A 19,308-nucleotide genomic window follows, 5' to 3' on the forward strand; every position below is an offset into this window, starting at 1 on the left:
CTGGTTCTCCTCTCCTAGTCTGCATTAACAGGTGTTTACTCTTCAGTACTATAATAAATTTCAAGCTGTTGGCCTTTCCTGACTAATAGTTTAAGAGATAAACTTGAGAAAAACATATTCAAGATTCAGTTTTTTGGGGAAGGATATTGATGCAAATGCATCTTCTAGGAGATTACTAGAAAACATTGATAGTGAACAGTGTTTGGCCTATAGGAACCACACTGGGATTTTTTTTAGCTCAGGATTATTTTAATGTTCTATCTTTATTCTGGAAAACATAACAGACATACTCTAAAGCTGTATTCATATAAATCATCTCAATGCATTTCCAATGTCAATAGAAGAATATTAGGAATTTCTGTTTTCCTCGTCTCAGTATAAAAATTGTGAAACATGCAAAAAACCTGAAAGAATTGTAGAGTAGATGAATATATGTCAGTCATTTAAATGGGATAGTCAATATTTTGCTAGTTTGTCTTATCATGTATCTATCCTTCTATCTTTTCATCTCCTCATTTAATTTATCCATCTTACTGCACATTTATCTTAAAGCAAAACAGCATTAGAGTTATACCTAGTAGTGGGGATCATTTTGGCATATGTGTTAGAGTCTGTAAACAAGTCAAAATAACACCTGGTATTTTGCCAGGGGAATGTTAGAGTTCCTAAACAAGTCTGGATGGTGCCTGGCAAAATGCCAGAGGGAGTGGTTTGAGAAGTAACAAAAGAGAGCCATTAAGTGTGGAGATTCCTTATTGGTTGACTGATGTATCTAGTTTATGCTAATTAAGATAAGCTGTGCAAAATGTATAAATAGGTCTGTTGCCCTACAATAAACGGCTCCCTCTCCTGCTATATCAACGTACACAATTTATTCGTCACCCCCTGGTTATTTTGCTGCAGCCGGACTGCGGCACATATGCATGAACACATGTAACATAATTTGCTACATTTCAAACACCAGTACCTCTTCTTTCCCTCCCCTCCTCCCTCCCCCATCCCCTTCTTCTACTCTGCTTGTCTTACTTCTACTTTTTTTATTTTCTTAGTTATTGCATTATAGTTCAACATAAAACTCAAATTCACTATTTATGCATGCATATAGCATAAATGGGTCAATTTCATTTTGCAGATCCTCCACTTTCCCATCCTTCCTCCCTCCCCCTCAATCCTCTTCCTCTATTCCAATGTTCTCCCCTTTATTTTCACAAGATCCCCTCCCTCCCTTTTATAATAGTGTTAGAGTTATCATAGCAGCTGGGTTCGTCTCAACATCTTCATACATTCATGGAATTTGATTTCTGTTCATGTCTTCTTTTCCTTCCCCCATGCTCTACTGATTTTCCTTCCTTCCTTCCTTCCTTCCTTCCTTCCTTCCTTCCTTCCTTCCTTCCTTCCTTATTTCCTTTCTCTCTCTCTCTCTCTCTCTCTCTCTCTCTCTCTCTCTCTCTCTCTCTCTCTCTCCCTCCCTCTCTCTCTCTCTCTCTTTCTTTCCTTTTGATCGGTTCTTCCTGCTTATACATAAAGGTGAAATTCCCTGTGGTATTTTTATATATGCACATAGCATGATGTTTAAAAAATTTATTCTAACTTCTTTCCCTTTCCCAACCCTCCTCTCTCCCTCTTTTTAAGATTCCTTATTTCTCTAGTTTCTTCCAAGAAAACATTCAGTTAAACTTCCCATCTGAAAACTTGTCCATTTAAGCACATGCGTTTTTCTTTATAGAGCATATCTTCACCATAATCTTAATTTTTTTTCCTGTCAATGGCATGGTTACTTTGAATAATATTTGAGTACATTTATTTTCTGGTTTCTGACAAAATTCTTCTATTAGGCCAGTTCAATAGAAAGCAAAACTTTTTTTTTCCTATTGTTTTTTTCTTTTACTTTCAGATGTTTAATAGGAGGATTTTATTCACTATGTACAAGATCCTCTAAAGAATGCAGGCTGCTCACTAGCCAGGTAACTCAAATGACACCAGGCTGCTCAGGGGACACTAAATGCTGACAGTCTTGGCGGGTTTTATATCCTCAGTTTCAGAAGACAGCTAGCGATAAGTGCAATGATGCCATAGCACCTCAAAGGCCTTTAGTTCCAGTGGAACTACCTGAATATCAAGGTCTTCTAAGCAGGGCAGTAGGCAATGTCATGTCTCTGATGTGCATCCATCCCACTTTATCCCTTGTTGTCCAGGGCTCAAATGGTTTTATTTTAAAGAGTTTTGCTATCAACTGATAGGCAAAGCATGGCAAGGGATAGAAGAGGAAGGGTCTGTGAGCCATAGCAAAGAAGTCCTGCACCAGGTCAAAGAGGAGGTACCGACTGGGCCCAACAAAGGCAAAAGTTTTTCCTTTGGCATCTGGGTCTTTAAATGTATTAATAATTCCTTTGGATACATCCACAACATATATTGGTTGTTTCTCAGTCTTCCTGCCCAAGGAAATAAGAGGTGCACCACCAAACCCAACGAATATTTACAATATGGTTGAGGAATCTATCCTCTCTTCCAAAGATGTCTGATGGTTTTATGATGGTAGATTCTGGAAATGCATTTCTCACTTCCTTCTCTCCAACAGCCTTCTCTCTCAGATATCTAGAAGTGCTTCTAGTATCCACATTCAGAGGGGGAAACATGGATGAAATTTTCAACTCCAGCTTCCTTAGAACTTTGAGGTAATGCTTGGGGGAGTCTTCATGAAAATATCCTCAAAAATCAAAGTTTCTGGTTTCCCAGTCTCATCCAACAAGATTGATGACCACATTGCTGTGTTCCCGCGCTCTTCGGATAGAATCTCTGTCTCTTCCATTCCTTTCCAGAAAGATAATCTGGCCCAGGTCATCCATGGACTAAAGATATGAAATATCATAAGAATCACACCTCTATGGTATGATCCCATCTGTTCAACATGGTTGACAACATATGGGCCAAGGAATCCTGTTGCTCCAAACAACAGTAGCCATGACCCCACTGACAGAGGAATGCCCACTTTTTCCACGAGGAATGAGAGCATGATGAATCTGGTGACAGGGTGGGCCATGAACCCCAGAAATGGCTACTGCAGAAAGAAATGGTAGAAGGTGACACTGACAAGGCCCGCACAAACCGGGAGTGAACAGTGGCCGCCATCTTCTGAAAGCAAAACATTTGTGATACTACTAGTTCAGGTATTGTAGACACTGCAAGGAAATTTGATATTTCAAATTTGACTTGGTGCTATGCCATTACTATTTATATGAGGCCAATATAAATATAAATAGTTGCTGGGCAACCTCTATCTTCCAGCTTTTGTGTACTCCCTAAAGACAAGTTTCTCAGTACGATCTGTTATCTTTAGCCTAAGAGGCCAGGGATGCTGCTTGGCTAGCAGATGGATGTTTGGAGGTGTAGTCTATGAGGCTGCAGAGCTGCTCAGTGGAATAATGAGGAGTGACACAGGAGTGGGGGATGAGAAGATGGGGGGATGGTACAAAAATGAATACATCAGATAGTATGTTATTTAGTACTGTAAAATGACTACCCAGGACAACTAAATATGGACATGGTTAAAATGTGGACCTCTGGGAGCTGGACTGGCAGGAGGTGGGGGAGAGTTTTGGTGGGAATCTGCTGGTTCTCGTCATAAACCCTCCTGTAACACCAGTCATCATCCTGATCATAGCATAGTGTTTATTTGGGCCAAATCATCTCTAAATTCTTTAAATTTATAATATTTTATATTTTTAAATTTTTCTTATGTTTTGCATAATATTTAATCTCCAAGTAATCTTTCAAAAGTCCTGTGAGATAGAAGATGATACTTTTGTGATTTCATAAAAATGGAAACTGAGTCCTGAAGTAAGATTGGAGTCTTTTAACTCAGGACGTGTGTTCTGAAGTTTGTGCTCTTTCCTGTCACATCTTAATAACATTTTATCCCAGGAAAAAATTACTCATAAGATAATGTATTTTCAGTCTTCAGTGCCAGAATAACTTTCTCTCCTTAGGAACCCAAACGTTTTCTCTTATCGGATAATAAAACCTGTGTAAGTTCTTATTGAAAGCCCTGTTTTGTTTGAGAAAACCAAACACCAATGTCTTACTCAAATAGTATAATGTAGTACAATCCTTATACTTTTTTTTTCCGATCTCACTTTTATCTTTACCCTCTGTGTGTATAGTCAAACTATCCAAAGTAAATAAACAAGTGAATGTATGAATATGTCAATAAATTATTCCATGGCTCACTTCTTTTTCTACTCTGATGATTTTATTTTAAATCGTACACCTTTCATAATGCCTGACATGGTTATAATTTCTGCAGGAAGGCTCTCTGACTATTCCTAATATTCAACATAGCCATCAAACCATTTTCTAACAAAAATTAATGTGGCATTGAAAATGCAACGTGAAAATCTCCATTCAGGGTTTGTTCCAATTAATACATCATTTGCTTTCCGTTAACAAGCAGTTTGTAAAACTGGTGGATTCAGAGTAGAAATTCTGATGTTATCAGGTCACTGTCTGTCCCTTCAAAGGTATGAAGAGAAGACCAGTGAGCACAGAATGTCTCTGGGAGTTAGGGCTTCTTACTATTGTAAGGGAACCCACATGGTATTCTACCCCATTATTTCTGAACATTCAGTTTTCTTGAGTAAATTTATTTTTCAACATTCCAATAAACTACTCTGCCTCCTGAAGGTTATCAGGACAGGACTAGCACTAGGCCTCTGAGCAGACCTGTGAAGGCCAGAGTCCTGGAAACTCCAAAGTGAGGCCCACGTGGACTTGTGGGTGGTCTAACTGTTTAACCCCAGGGTCAAGTAACTCTCATTCCCAAAAGACATCACTGCATTAAAGTAGCCTCTTAAAATATCTCCTTAAGGAATAGATCATCACTTAAAATATGGCACAATCTCCTCTTTTCCCCCAAGATTAATAGATTTTTCCCATCTCTGGGACCAAGGTAAGCTCTGAAAATGATTTTATTTAAGCAAAGAAAAAACAAACAAACAAACAAAAAACTGCCAGAGAGTATATAGCTGCAGCTCAGTCTATCTCAAAATAATCAAAGGAGAAGTCTCTTGTTCCCACTGCAGTACCAGCTCCCAGTGGAGTTGAAATGTAAGTTGAGAGCAAGTTCATGAAGTGTGTATACCTTTGCTAGGAGGACTATGCTACTGTTCTTAGCATATTACTAGGAGTAAATCTCAGAGCTGCAAATGTAATTAAAAAAAAAGATTATTTTAAAGCAGTTTTTCTTTTTAGGAAAGCATTGTTAGTTGATAAAATTAATTAAGCATCATATGGGAGATAAAATGAAATGACCACTACTAAGCTTTATAGAAGTTTAGTTTGGGTTCATAAGCTCCGAGGTTGGGAAATAAAAAGTAAATTCACATCTGCTGAATTTCTGCTGTAAGTTCCTATTTGGTAACTTAATTCCTTTTACCCGAAACAACACTTTTATAAGGTATATATATATATAATTATATATATATATAATTTCAAGTTTAAAGTATAATAAGCCAAGACTCAGAAAAGTAAAAAAAAAAAAAAAAACACAAACAAACCTAAGTATATTCAATTAAGAAGTGGTAGAAACAAAACTATAACAAAATCTCACTTCAAAGCCAGACCTCTGTTACAGTCACAGCTTTGGGTAGGAATAATTCAGATTTAAAAATAATTAGATGTAAATCACGTGTAATTGGTTTTCTCAAAACCAAAAAATAAAATAAAACAAAGTTTAAAACAATATGGTGACATGATGTGGGCATGAGATGCTGGTTGAAGGATAGATTATGCTTGTTTGGTCTTTTGGTTTAGCTACTCCAACTCTGAGCTAATGGCTACCAAGCACTGAACTGTTCTGGGTGGATGAAGGACGCTTTGCTTCTGTGTGGGTCTCCATAGAATAAAGAATTGTGATTTTATTCTAAGACCAATGAAATTCCAGAGCATGGAACTTAATCGATCAATCAATGAATCAACTTAATTTTATTAAGTGGCTAGATATAAATTATATTTTAAAAACAACAACAAAGACTTACTTTGGTTACAGTGCTGAGAAGACAAAGGGAGGGTAGGGGAAGAGGCAGAGTGATATGATTGTCATGTGGTGATTGCCTTAGACTGGCTGTCAGGTGGTGGAAAGGTAGATTCTAGTGGAGGGAGCGAAAATGCGGAGAGATGTGCATTCGTATGTGAGTAGCATGGACATGTAGAATCGAAGCAATGCATTCATGGATTGTTTATTTGGATGGAATCATGGAAAATGAAAGGAAGGAATCAGAGACTGGTTCTTTTTTTTTTTTTTTTTTGGAATGCCATTCGCTGAGACAGGAAATTGTAAATCAGAATTTTCCATTTGGGCAAAATCATTATGCTATTAATTCCAAAGTGACATATGAAAAATAACTTTGGCCCTTTTAAGCCAAGAAAAAATGCATTCCATGGTCTTGCATATGCTCAAACATACATAAAGGACAACCAGAAAACTCACCAATTAGGTTTCCAGTTACAATGTTTTAAGTTAAATTTCTAAGCATTATAAAGTGGTGAATTTGGGGGAAAACCTTATGTTTCAATTTATTACTAAGAGTTATGAAGAAGATGACATTTTGTTAAGTCAATTTTAAAAACCCAAATAATTTTATTTAACCCATAAAAGAAAAAAGAAATCTTATTTGCGAACTTCTCAATGTAAGGGATATAAATTGAATTTATTTCTGAATTGTATTCTCTTCACCTTTTGCAAAACACTGTTAATTGTAGAGACTTAACACCATTGTAAAATGAGTTACCATTTGTATATCTTGTCTTTTGATTAGACTGTAGGCTTCTTTTCCCTCCTTTGTATTTGGGGATTGAAGCCAGGGTCTCCAGCATGCTAGGCAAGTGCTTGATCACTGAGCTGTATGCCCAGCCCAATGTGTGGGCTTTTCACGATAGGAACAAACAACGCCTTTTGCTTCTTGGAATGTCTCTAATGACTAAGAACATGGTACGATAAAAAGAATTGATATTTCAGATTAGAGAAGATGCAGATAAAATTATAGAATCACTGCAGACCCTTGGTTTGACTTTGAGCAAATTAACCTTGATAGACTTATATTTTTTTATCTGCAAGCTGTAATAATAATAATAATAATAATAATAATAATAATAATAATAATAATTCCTATTATTACAAGGTTCTATGAGGATTTTAAGTAAAGTTGAGCAAAAGTCCAACTGTTCTTGGTATGTGTTAAAATCCTCAGTAGATAATAGTTTCCCTTTCATAAGCATGGTTCTGTGAATAGACTCAATAAATATTTGTCGAGTAAATGAATGACATTATCTTTAGAAGATCATTTAACATTGATTCCTAATGGATTTTGCATCTTGGGTCAGAAGGACACTCTGTCAACCCTTTCCTATGTGGTGTTAATAGCCATATAGTGTCACAGATCACAAAACCATACTTAATGCTTGTTGCTGTTATCAATCAGTACAACTGAACACAAGCCCACATAACATAATTGAGTCAGATTAATTTTAATAACTAAAATGTGAACATTAGCATTCATGGAAATGGGAATAAAATTGTCCCCATCACAAGTTAAATTACTGTTCCTGTTCATAAATTTTAAAACAGCTGACTCTAAATTTCCACCTGCATCTTTTAAATTGATCTTTCTATCTTCCCATTATTCTTTTAATAGACAGAATTTCATCTAAGCTTGTACTTAGAATGAAGCTAGCATGTATCTGGGAAAAAAAAACTATTTCTCATAGAACTACTTATACTAATAATACTTAAATCTTAAGTGAGAAGTCAGAGGAGCTCAAAATCTTATCTTCCTCAAATATTGCCTTTGATACTGACTATATTTTGCAAGATTGTTCTCCTCTTGAAGTACTAGTTTATAGAAAAACTTGTTAAATACTGTGTCATAACACACACACACACACATACACAATTAAAATGCCATTTTTCTAGGCAGAAATTTGAGAACCACTTGTTAATAAACAAATGAATAGAGTGTCTAAAGTTTTTTCTAGTTTCTGTAGAAGTACCTCTTCTCTAGTTTCCAATCTATCAATCTAGATTCTTCCTTACCACCAAGCTGAGGAAACCAAAACAAGATTTAAATATGTGACTAGACATGTATACAATTGAAAGAAAATGTTCCATGTTTTAAATAGGTCAATCTTTTCCAATGTATCTACAAAAGCAATACTACTTATAATCTCAATGAGTTTAATTTTTCCTTACTTCTTATAGAATACACAAAATGTCCCCAAATATTAAGCCAAAGAACAAGTGAAAATCACAACACAATAAAATAAAATGTAAGAAGGCAGGGGGGGCTTAGTCTTCAAAGTGTTAAAATATGTTCTAAAACTACGGCATTAATATATCATGAAAGTTGTACCAGAATACAGTAGCACATCACTAGAAGAGAATAAAAAGTTTAGTAACAGCTTGAAGCATATTTTGGAGATGTGGTAAATAAAAATAGTAAAGTTTCAGATTAGTACGGTAACAAACATTGGAAAAAACCAGCTAATTATTTAAATAAGTTAAAACTAGAGTTTTGCTTTAACCTTCCACCCAAATACATTTCTGACAAATTGGAAATATAGGTACTAGAAGAAATAGTCACGAGTGTTTTTCAATTATGCAGACAAAGTATATTTTTCCAAGAGCCACAATAAGAGCAGAAAATAAAATGGAGTAGATTCTATATGGTAGTCTTCATAGGCTTTCTTATATAGCTTCTGTTCTGTACCCCTAATCCTCTCTTCTATAATAAGCTCACTCTATTATAGAGTTTTCTATTCTATTCCTAGTTCCAGGGGTAATTAGCCTCATCCAGTAAAATTAAAATATCAGGCTATTTCTGATCATTAAGTTGGTAAAGTTTGAAAAGACTGATAACATTTTTTATCGAGACTATGGGGAAATTGGCATCCCATTCATTTCAATTGGGCATGGATATTGATATCTTGAAGAAAGCAATATGTGGCTATGTTGCCGAATGTAAAACTACATGCCTTTAATCCCCAAACTTCTCTTCTAGAAATTATATTAAGGATGGGCAAACACTTGCAGGTATAAAAAAATACTTATTGCAGGATTGCTTATTATTCCCAAAATCAGATTCCAGAAATTTGAAACCCAAAATATTCCAAAATTGAAACTTTCTGAGCATCAGCATCATGCCACAAATGGAAAATTCCACACCTGACCCATCTGACAGGTTAAGTCAAAATGAGGGTGCACAAAAAATATTGTATAAAATTACCTTCAGGCTGTTTATGAGTTGCATATGAAACATAAATGAATTATGTATTTATATTTGGGCCCCATCCCCAAGATGTCTCATTATGTATTTGCACATAATCCAGAACCTGAACAAAATACAAAATCAGAAATACTTCTGTTAAGTATTTTAGATAAGGGATACAGTCTGTAGTGATATCCTAAAAAATAAGGATTTAAAAATTATTTTTTATTTATTAGTCTAAAGTATAATATAAGAGTAATTCCAATAGTTAATAAAAATAACATTTTTATAGCACTTATCAAGTTCAAGTCAACATTATCAAAATGATTATGCTGCTTTGTACTGACACAAACATCATGTTATGCAAAAAGAGAAAACTTAGAAAATATGATACCATTTTTCTAAATAGGAAAGTGATCCAAAGTATATATTCATAAAATGAGTTCTGGAATGTTCTGTACCAATTGAAAGTAGGGTAGGTGACCACATGTCATAAGTTTTCTGGGATACTCTATTCCTCTCAAGTGACTATTAACACTCTTTATACTCTGAAAAGATCTTTTTTGAACAACACATAATTACAGATGTTTTATTTGTATATGGTTATTTTCAATTCCTCAATTTATATTTATGTTTACATCTTGAAATGAGCTTTTATTTTATAACTTGGGAATGGGAGAAACAATAATAAACCCCATTTCTGGGAAGTTTCTTACAAAGGAAACTGCTTTTCATTGAGAGGAGGAATAGAGCCAGTGTATCTCAACAGAAAGTAAGATGACAAAAATCGCTAAAAGTTGAAGAGGATTTGCAGAGAACAGTTAAATATTCATTAAATAATGAATACTACAAGCAGAGGAAGCAACTTGGAGAAATACAGGACTCTGTGATTGTCTCTAACAGGGATTCATTCTAGGTTAGACAGGAGTGTTGGGAGAATCTCATTGTGTTGGTGATGACACATACTGTTCTTTAAACACCTGTGTCACGATATAGGGAGATTTATAGAGAATCAGAGCACAACTTGCTTGTGAGGCTGATGGGAATGGTGGCAGGACTTGGGGTTCCAAGGTGGGATGTAAAGCTGAAGATCTGGTTTCCCTCAGTCAACCTCTCCATGCAGGGGAGGGGCTGGACAGAGGGAGACTGTCCTCACTGGTTCTAAATAAGTCTGAATCAGCATAACTCAGAACATTTTTGACCTTAAGAGAAGCCACATACTGAAGTTAAATGAAGTCCTGAGAAATACCAAAGTTATATTTAGCAGAAACTGGTATTGTTGAATTTTAAATAATAAAATGCACCAGCAGATGCTTAGATAGGATTTCCAAATGTCAGCTGGTATTACTCTACAATATAGTAAGAGTAAGGAACCTCCCCACCAATTCCATGATTTGTGCAAAGACCAAGGATCTCCCCATATAGTCTGCAAATTCCCAGAGGAATTCTTTCCTAACCTTGATGTGAGTTCCTGCCTCAGTTCACTATCCCATGCATGAGTCTTCCCTGCCCTCACAGAGGTCCACATATAGAATTCAGTCCTTTCCTTCACAACACACACCCACAACACACACACTATTCACAGAGGCATGTGCGGGTGTGGGCTGCTTTTCTCAAAGTTTGGGAATAGGGAGAACAACCACACAAGTATTTTAATTATCAGACCCTTGGCAGTTTCCAGTGCTATCACCATTTCTACAAATCTTGAGGCTGCCTCTTTCCATTGGTTTAGCTTCTCTCTCTCTCTCCTCTCTCTTCTTTCATTTTCCCTCTTTCTCATCTTTTCTCCTCTGCCCCTTTCTTCTCAGACATAAAGACAAATACCTTCTGTATTCTTATACACAGCGAGCTAGCTCTTTCTAGTCTTTTCCTACAGACTTAGTTTTGGCTCCTTTTATGAATCTAAGCTTTAAAATGAGTCTAATCTAATTAAATTCTTAGACAATGTGTCTTATTTCTCCATTCCTCATCTGGGTGAGGTGGAGATTTTATTTTACAGTTTTAATTGTGTTTCTCAATTTTCCTACCAATTCACAGGTCTTTTACATTTCTTATGGCGGGCAGTTAAATAATTCATACTCTATTTTATTAAATAGCCCATTATAATGAAGAGTTATTGAAGAGAGAAGAACATTCTCACTTTATCTCTAGTCATTATTCAAGTTTGGAGTAAGTCTAAGTATTTTGATTATATTTTAAAACTCAAAGCAGTATTGTTCATTCAGTGGTATGGAGTTACATTTAGGCATTGGAGAAAGTTTGGATCATTAGCTTACATGCTGAATTCCAGAAAATTGAACAGGTTCCTTACATGTTTGTCTTTTTACTGACATCTTGCTTGGACTTATAAAAAATTAAGATAACAATCAAATGTAGATAGTTCCAAAAGAAGTTAAATTTAGAATGTAGCATCAATGCTATAGAATGACTTAAAAAATCATGTTAAAGTTTGTTTTGGCTTGTTTTGGAATATTTTCCATGTTTACTTATTAGAACAATAAATACCCAGGCTTGGAGACAATGAATACATGTCAATCTGTATTCTCAAAACAATCAGACCTAAACCAGGGACAATGAACAATTGAGCCATGTCCTAAAATGATAAGCTCTTTGAACTTCTATCTTCTCTGTCATACAATGGAAGTCATCCTCTCTGTCGTCAGTTTTTCCAGACTTAGCACATCCTCTTGTCTTGGCAGCATGTCAAACACTTCTTTGTGCCTCCTCACCTTGTTGACAGTGATCTTTTTACCTCTCCCAGTGGTTCTTCATCTGAACATTTCCTTATGACATTAACTGACATTTTTCTGGACAAGAATTTATTTAAGAATAAATCAGCAGCAAAATCTATAAATCTGCAAAAAAAAAAAAAAAGTGCCAAGATTTCAGTGAGCACACAACCTCAAATGATGGGAAGAATGCAGAGGAACTGGGAGGGGACATTTGTGTCCTTCCCTAGAAGGGAGCTCACCACTTACTTAAGGGGTGCTCTGCCACACCATTGGAATCTTGCCACTAGTACATGACCTCCAAAACTTCAGCATGCATCTCCTCTGATATCAGTATGCATGCATTTTAAGCTATTCATTTCACCCTTGTTTTTTTTCCAAAATAAATACACGAATTTCATGTACAGTAGATCTTCATAAATTAGGAGGAAGGTGCAGTTCATATCATTCTTTCCACAGATCTCAGAGGTGGGGGTATTATTTGTACCACAAATTCTTTGATTTTTCTTTCTCAACAGGTTGATTTATCACTTTAATAATTGCCTGCTGTTGTGTACTCCCCACCCCAACTTTTGTCACCAATGGAGAGCCCAAATAGTGTCTGATTAAACAGGTGACAGCAGAGGCATGAGCTCGAGCTGGTGCTGCATACGTATATCCACTTAACACCCTGCCAGTGTGCCTTGCAAGCTTCCTGTTTTGCTAGCTCACTCACAACTTGCAGACCATTAGTTTCCATCTGGTGTGCACACAGAACAGTCTGATTCCAGCGTGTGGTGCATTTTTCCTTCTTTTATCCGTTTGTCAGTCATTTGCTCAGCTCACCCACTTGGGCAATGATACAGTATTGTGTGTCGTGCAATGTGTGTTCTGTGTTCACTTAGTATTGCAGGTAGGGTTTCTCCCAAACAGATTCTGAGATGCAGTTAGTGATCAGGATGTTTATTAAGGAGTGCTCTGTGGATTTAACATGAGGGAACAGGAGGGAGCAGATCCATTAGCTGGAGGCAGCTGTGATGCTATCTTCATGAAGGGCCCAGCCAGCCCCAAGGGTTCTGGAGACTGGGGCAGCTATCCCAAGTTGCCCTAAGTTGAGGCAAGAATGCCAACACTTTTACATCTGGATAGATCAGTCATTGGATGTAGGCTTTATCTGGGAGGAGGCTAACCTTGGACCAGGCAGTTACTTTAGCTGTGGCAATCCCCCAAGATGGATGGCACCTGAGGGTCATCTTCTGATAACACTCTCTACAACTGGGAGAAAAATGTCCTCATTCCTGAAAATGTAGGTTGCATATGACAACATCTACCACACACTTTAAAGGTCACTCAGTTCACCAGGTTTCTCTAGATGGATGGCTTACATTTTTCTTAAAGAAATAGTACTTTCTGTTCCAGATAATACCTCACACAAAATCTATAAATACATATGAAATATATAGGAGATAGAACCATCTACTTTCCCAAACTTCCCAAGAAATGGCTCATAAGATATTTCTGCAGAAACTCAGATACCCAGGGATTCTCGGTATTATGTTTGAAATCTACTAGATGAATAGCTGTAAAACTTGGCTGATCATGTGAATCAGCTGAAACACAAGACAAACAGAAAAGCAAAAATGATACTCATAGATTCTTGAGCATTGTACCAAGAAAATCTACTTCAAGAGGTTTGGGGTTGAGCATCAGGTATAAATATAGAGATAGACATTTACAAACAAATACACACATGTACATGTGTGTGCTTCCTGTGAGTTTTGTCCACATTTATAATCATGGGTCATAATCGATTTTGAACTTGATTTTTAAATTAAAATTAAAAAATGTACAGATATGAATCAGTGTAATCTGAAAAAGTATACATAAAAAGAGAAAGATCAGGGTGTACAGACTGGGAAGTGGTCAGAGTGACAAGCCCTGATCTGCCACTCTTCTCTTCCTGTCTAAATTTTCTGCTTCTTCTCTCAGTTACATGCCATTGGAGTTGTTTGTATTAATCAACTTTTTTTGCTGCTATGACTATGAAAACTGGACATGAGCAATTTTAAAAGAGGAAAAGTTTACCAGGGGCTCATGGTTTCAGATGTCTCAGTCCATAGACAGCCAGCTCCATTCCTCAGGGATTGAGATGAGGCAGAACAACATGGAGGAAGAGTGTGGTGGAGGGAAGCAGCTCACAAGATCATCAGGCAACAGAGAAAGAATATCCACTCTCCAGATCTAAAACGTATACCTCCAAAGCATGCCCCCAGGAACCCACCTCCTCCAGCCACACCCTATCTGTTCTCAGTTACCACTCTGTTAATCCCATCAGGGGATTAATTCACTGATTGGGTTAAAACTCTTATAACCCAATCATTTCTCCTCGAAGCCTTCTTACTTTGTCTCCCATGAGAGCTTTTCAGGGATACCTCACATTCAGACCATTACATTATTCCTTGCGTATAACTGTATAATTGGAGATTGTCTTTCTTGGTGCTGTCCTTATTGGCATTGGGTGAAGGCCGTTGTGTGATATTTCAAACTACCACCTTACAATGACTTCCCTGGTATATACATCTTCAAATGTATTTGGTAATGCCACATTTCTCCTCAAAATGACACTATCAAAAGACAGTGTTTGAGTGATCCTGGTAGTCTACGCACTAATGAGGACTCCTGAAGATTGTTTATTCATTTAGTAAATACTCATTGGTTACCTTCTGTGTGCTGAGCACCACTCTAGGTGTGAGGTCTATGGCTGAACAAAACCAAGCCTCCCGGCAGACTGGCAATAAGCAATAGGGATAATAAAGAAGTAATTTTGTTGTATGTGAGAAGTTTATCAGTGGAATGAAGAAAGAAGAGAGGAGAGCAGGAGGGAATGGGATTGCCATGGAAAGAGAAAAACAATTGAGAATTTTAAACATGAGGGTTTGGATCAGTCTTACTGAGAAGGTAACATTTGAACAAATCTCAAGGGTGAGGGAGATGGCCTTGGAGGTTGTTCCAGCTAGAGCTGTGTTCTCAGTGATGACATTTTTGGGGTGGATGATTCTTCACTGAGGGTGCGTGGGAATCTGTCTTGTGCTTTGTGGAATGTCCAGCAGCATCCTTGGTCTCTACCCTCAGGATACCAGTTAATATCTTCTCTTGCCCATTTTCACGACCAAAAGTGACTCCAAAAGCTTCCAAGGGTTCCCGGGTGGCTAAAACCAACCCAATTGAGAACTGCCAATGTAAACTTCAAACATATTTTTTTAGTTTCTATATGAGTCCTGCCTCAACATTACTGATTATGCAGTCAAGCTTCCTGCAAACCCATAACGTGCTCTCCTTGCCAGACATAAAGTCCTCAAGTTTGTGAGGGTCACAGTCTAACTCTAGGATGTTCAAAAGGTTGATTTATCTATCTCTGAATGGAGATAGATAAATTATTTCTCTATCCTAATTACTATAACTTTGTAATTCTTGTTATCTGGTAAGGAAAATTTGTCTTCCTTATTCTTCTTTGAAATTAAATATTCTTGGCTATTCCTTTTTCCGTATGCATTTTCAAACCAGCTTGTCACAGTCTATAAAAAACTGTGATGGGATTATGGTAGGGATTCATTAAATTTATAGATTCATTTAGAGAGAATTTACACCTTTACGAAATTGATTCTTCCCATCCATGACCAAAAGTATCTCTCTCCATTTATTTAGGGTTTTTTTTAATGTCCTTCAATAAAGATATTCATTTTCTCCATATGTATCTTGACTCTTTTTTTGATAGATTTATATCTGGCTACATGGTAGGTTCTATTGCTAATAGGAATAGTACCTTTAAAAGCAATTATAGACTATATTTTCCTAGAGTCTGTTTCTAGTGCCTAGGGATATAACTAATTTTTATATATTCAGTGCAACAATCTGTGTATTACTTATAGCATTTTCCTATAGATTGTAGTCAATAGTCAATGAGGACAATCATATAGTCTGTGGATTATGAAAACATTTTTTTTTTCCTTTCCAATTCTTTCTTTATGCTTTTGTGGTACTGGTGAACCCATGGCCTCTCACATGCTAGGCAAGTCTACCACTGAGCTATATGCCCAACTTTTATTTCACTTCTAATTGCTTTTTCCTGTCTTTTGACTTCTGTTTGAACTATTTGAATTTTACGTTTTGTTTCAAATCCTAAAACGATTGATTATAATAGTTCACATTAAGTCTAATAACTGCCATACTCTTGGTCAGTAGCAATTTTCAGGTTAAAGAAAATCTCTTCCATATCAGTTTGTTATGGATTTTTCTTTTCTGGCATTAAATTTTATCGAATGCTCTTTGGATTTATTGAGATGATCATGATTTTTTTTCTCCTTTAATCAATAATAGGATAAATCATATTAACAGATTTTTTTTTCTGAAGATCATTCCTGGTGCTGCCCTACCTGCTCTTGCCCTCCAGGAAGGAGAAGCATGCCACCCTGTCACTGTTCCATTTCCAGAGACCTCAGGAAGTGGCTTCCTGAGGCAGATCCAGGTAGAGTGAAATCTGAAGCTTATTTAGTTGGAGTCTGTCTAAATACAAAATTATGAATAAGATTTATCTATAAAAATGCATATTTATAACCATCTTACATTGCAAAGTTTTATAAAGGTACCAGACACCACGAATACCACAAAATGTAGAAAATATCACAATGATTTTACTCATTAACTTCTTGATACTAGGCTGTCATAATACTTTATTTTTTACAATGTTTGGCTGTACTCTTTAATAAATCATCCTTTATAAAACAACTATTTTAAAAAATCTTCCAAGTAGACTCTAGACAAATAATTCAGTCTTTCTTTCAATATGAACAACCAAAAGCAGTTTAAAAAAGTATTGATGTTATAAATTCATAAAGCATGCAAATTCCCATGCACTCAGGCTCTGTTTTGTATTTCTGCTGCGGGTCTGCCTCCTATGAACACCAGCATTCTGATAAGTTCTCTTTTATTTCCTGTTCATAAATTTGCCAGAGACATTTTTAAGTATATGAGCTGCATGATCCTGTGCATTTATGACAAGAAAATGTCCGTTTGGCATAGATAGCACAAGAAACAAATCTACTTACAATTTTATATGTGTAGTATTTGGGAGGAATTTCCAGAGACCAGCTTTTGGCTTCATAAAATTTGAACCTTGCTTTTCTTCCACTGCTTACATCCTGCCATTATTGAGTTCTGAGGACTATATCCAAACTCTGATACCAGCTCTGACCCTCATCATGGCATAGTGAATCCTCACAGCAGGCAACAGGAGTATTTCTGGAGCCATTCCCACACCGGCAGCAATTGTTTTGCAATACTTTATACACATAAGTGATTGCATGCCACATAACTAACGTTTATCCCACTGAATGCAAAATAAATATGGCCTCCAACTCAATTTCCTATTAAGCAGGTTCCAGGAATGCTCAGATTATATCAGCTCACACACACACACACACACACACACACACACACACACACACAAATTGTAAAGGAAAGCCAGTTGTGTTGGAGAGAAATTAATCTTGAAGATTAGAGTAAGGGTATATTCCTGAATGAACCTCACAGAAACATATACCACATGCTGTTGCTTGGTCCCCTTTTGGAGCCTTGGGAAAAACCTGTATAAGATAGAAGCCATGAAATTTGAGTTTTATTAATCTGATGTTTATCCCACATCTGGCCACAGTTAAGCATTTTTTTTAAAGAAAAGCAACTGAAACATAACATACAGCATTAATAATAAACTTATGTGGCTTATTCCACAATAGGTTACCCCGGCAGCCTTCCGACGTGAGACCATACACTCAACTTTCCACAGAACATTTACCTCCAGGCTGCTAATTAAAAGAAGATGCCCATAAATCTTCCCTCTTCTCGAGATCTTGCACACTGAGACAAAGGCAAGGAAAATTAACTTTCACGAAATGTTTGAAAATTAAACTTTAATTTCCCTTCCTATCTTTGAAATCTGCTTTCTTTTCTTAACAGTTATAAGTCAGTCATCCTTTCTGCATGCTTGCATGCTAGTATTTGATATTAATGAAGCACACACTACTAAATATTCTTTTTTACTCTTGAACATGGTGGTTCTCTACTGACAGAGGGAAGTTCAACAAGATTTTCTAAGGGCTTTGATCTTTAAACTCCGCATTCAGCCTTGTTTTTATATGGAGATCTTACTCTGGGAAAATATTTCCACATACCATAAAACCGAAACATCTGCTCTAGATATTTTCTCTTGAGTTTTTGAAAATTATTAAAAAAACTCAAGAGAAAAAAATATTCTAAGGAAATATGAACAAAATGATGTTTATCTTTCTTTCCTCAAATCACTTTCCCTTCTTGCCTTCTGGTTTAGCTCTCTTTAGGTATTCAAAAATGTTTATATCCTCTCCAACTTTCCTCAATCTGATTTTAGGGGAGGTTCTGATAGATTCTTGGACATCAAGGTATGGATTCCTGATCTATTCATCCCTGATGGTTTGCTTTCCTTTTCTGGGATGTGTGAAGCTTAACACACACTCATAACAGCACCAACAAAGAATGATTATCTGAGAAAGTGCTCAGAACAAGGAAATAAATATCAGTTCCAAATGTAACCCTAAAGCATTTAAAGTGAAATTGTTTTGATTTATTAAAGGACAAAAATAAAGAGTGAAGAGACATCTTTAACAGAGATAGGAAAAATAAAAACTGGAGAAAGATATTGAGGTAACCACACTTTCTAAAAATCAAAGGAAATTGGAAGCTGCAGCAGATCTGCTTGGATTCTAAAATTTTCAGACTGGTATGGGTAAGTCAACCTACAATAAACTTTGAGGTTAGAAAAATCAAAGCAAATACCTGATGAAAAGAATTACATTTGCCTGTTTTGAACCCAAAGTCTATTAATTCTAGTGCATAAGAGGGCAGCTACGTCCTGTCCTAAGCATGCGTTTACATAAAATACCCACCATTGTTATTAAGCGCTTCAACCCTTTATTATGGGGGTTAAAAATCAATGCACCCACAAGGAAATGTTGAAATTAGAAGATTGTTGGCACAATGGACTCCACGTATGTTATAAAAAAAACAATTTAAAAACCTCATAAAAACCAATTTAAACCAGAATTTCAAAAACCTGGATGCGGGGTACACATAACAGTCCTGGGAATCAGCAGCCTATTATATGTAGATCAAATGAAAGGGCTTTGGCTGCTCTGAGGAATGAATATTTTAAAAATTAAGTTGTTGCACTTGTTAAATCATATCCCCCTAAAAAGCGCTCGCACGTGCGAGGTGAGCGCTCTACTACTGAGCCACAACCCAGCCCCTCCGCT

At 36.4% G+C, this 19,308-nt stretch overlaps 1 pseudogene; it reads right to left on the bottom strand.

Annotated features, from left to right (window-relative positions):
- Nucleotides 1–1,998: 1,998 nt before the first annotated feature.
- Nucleotides 1,999–3,132, bottom strand: LOC101962373 (NADH dehydrogenase [ubiquinone] 1 alpha subcomplex subunit 9, mitochondrial pseudogene; annotated as a pseudogene).
- Nucleotides 3,133–19,308: the final 16,176 nt, after the last annotated feature.

Source organism: Ictidomys tridecemlineatus, chromosome 3 (assembly GCF_052094955.1).
Source record: "Ictidomys tridecemlineatus isolate mIctTri1 chromosome 3, mIctTri1.hap1, whole genome shotgun sequence".
NCBI classification, from domain to species: Eukaryota; Metazoa; Chordata; class Mammalia; order Rodentia; family Sciuridae; genus Ictidomys; species Ictidomys tridecemlineatus.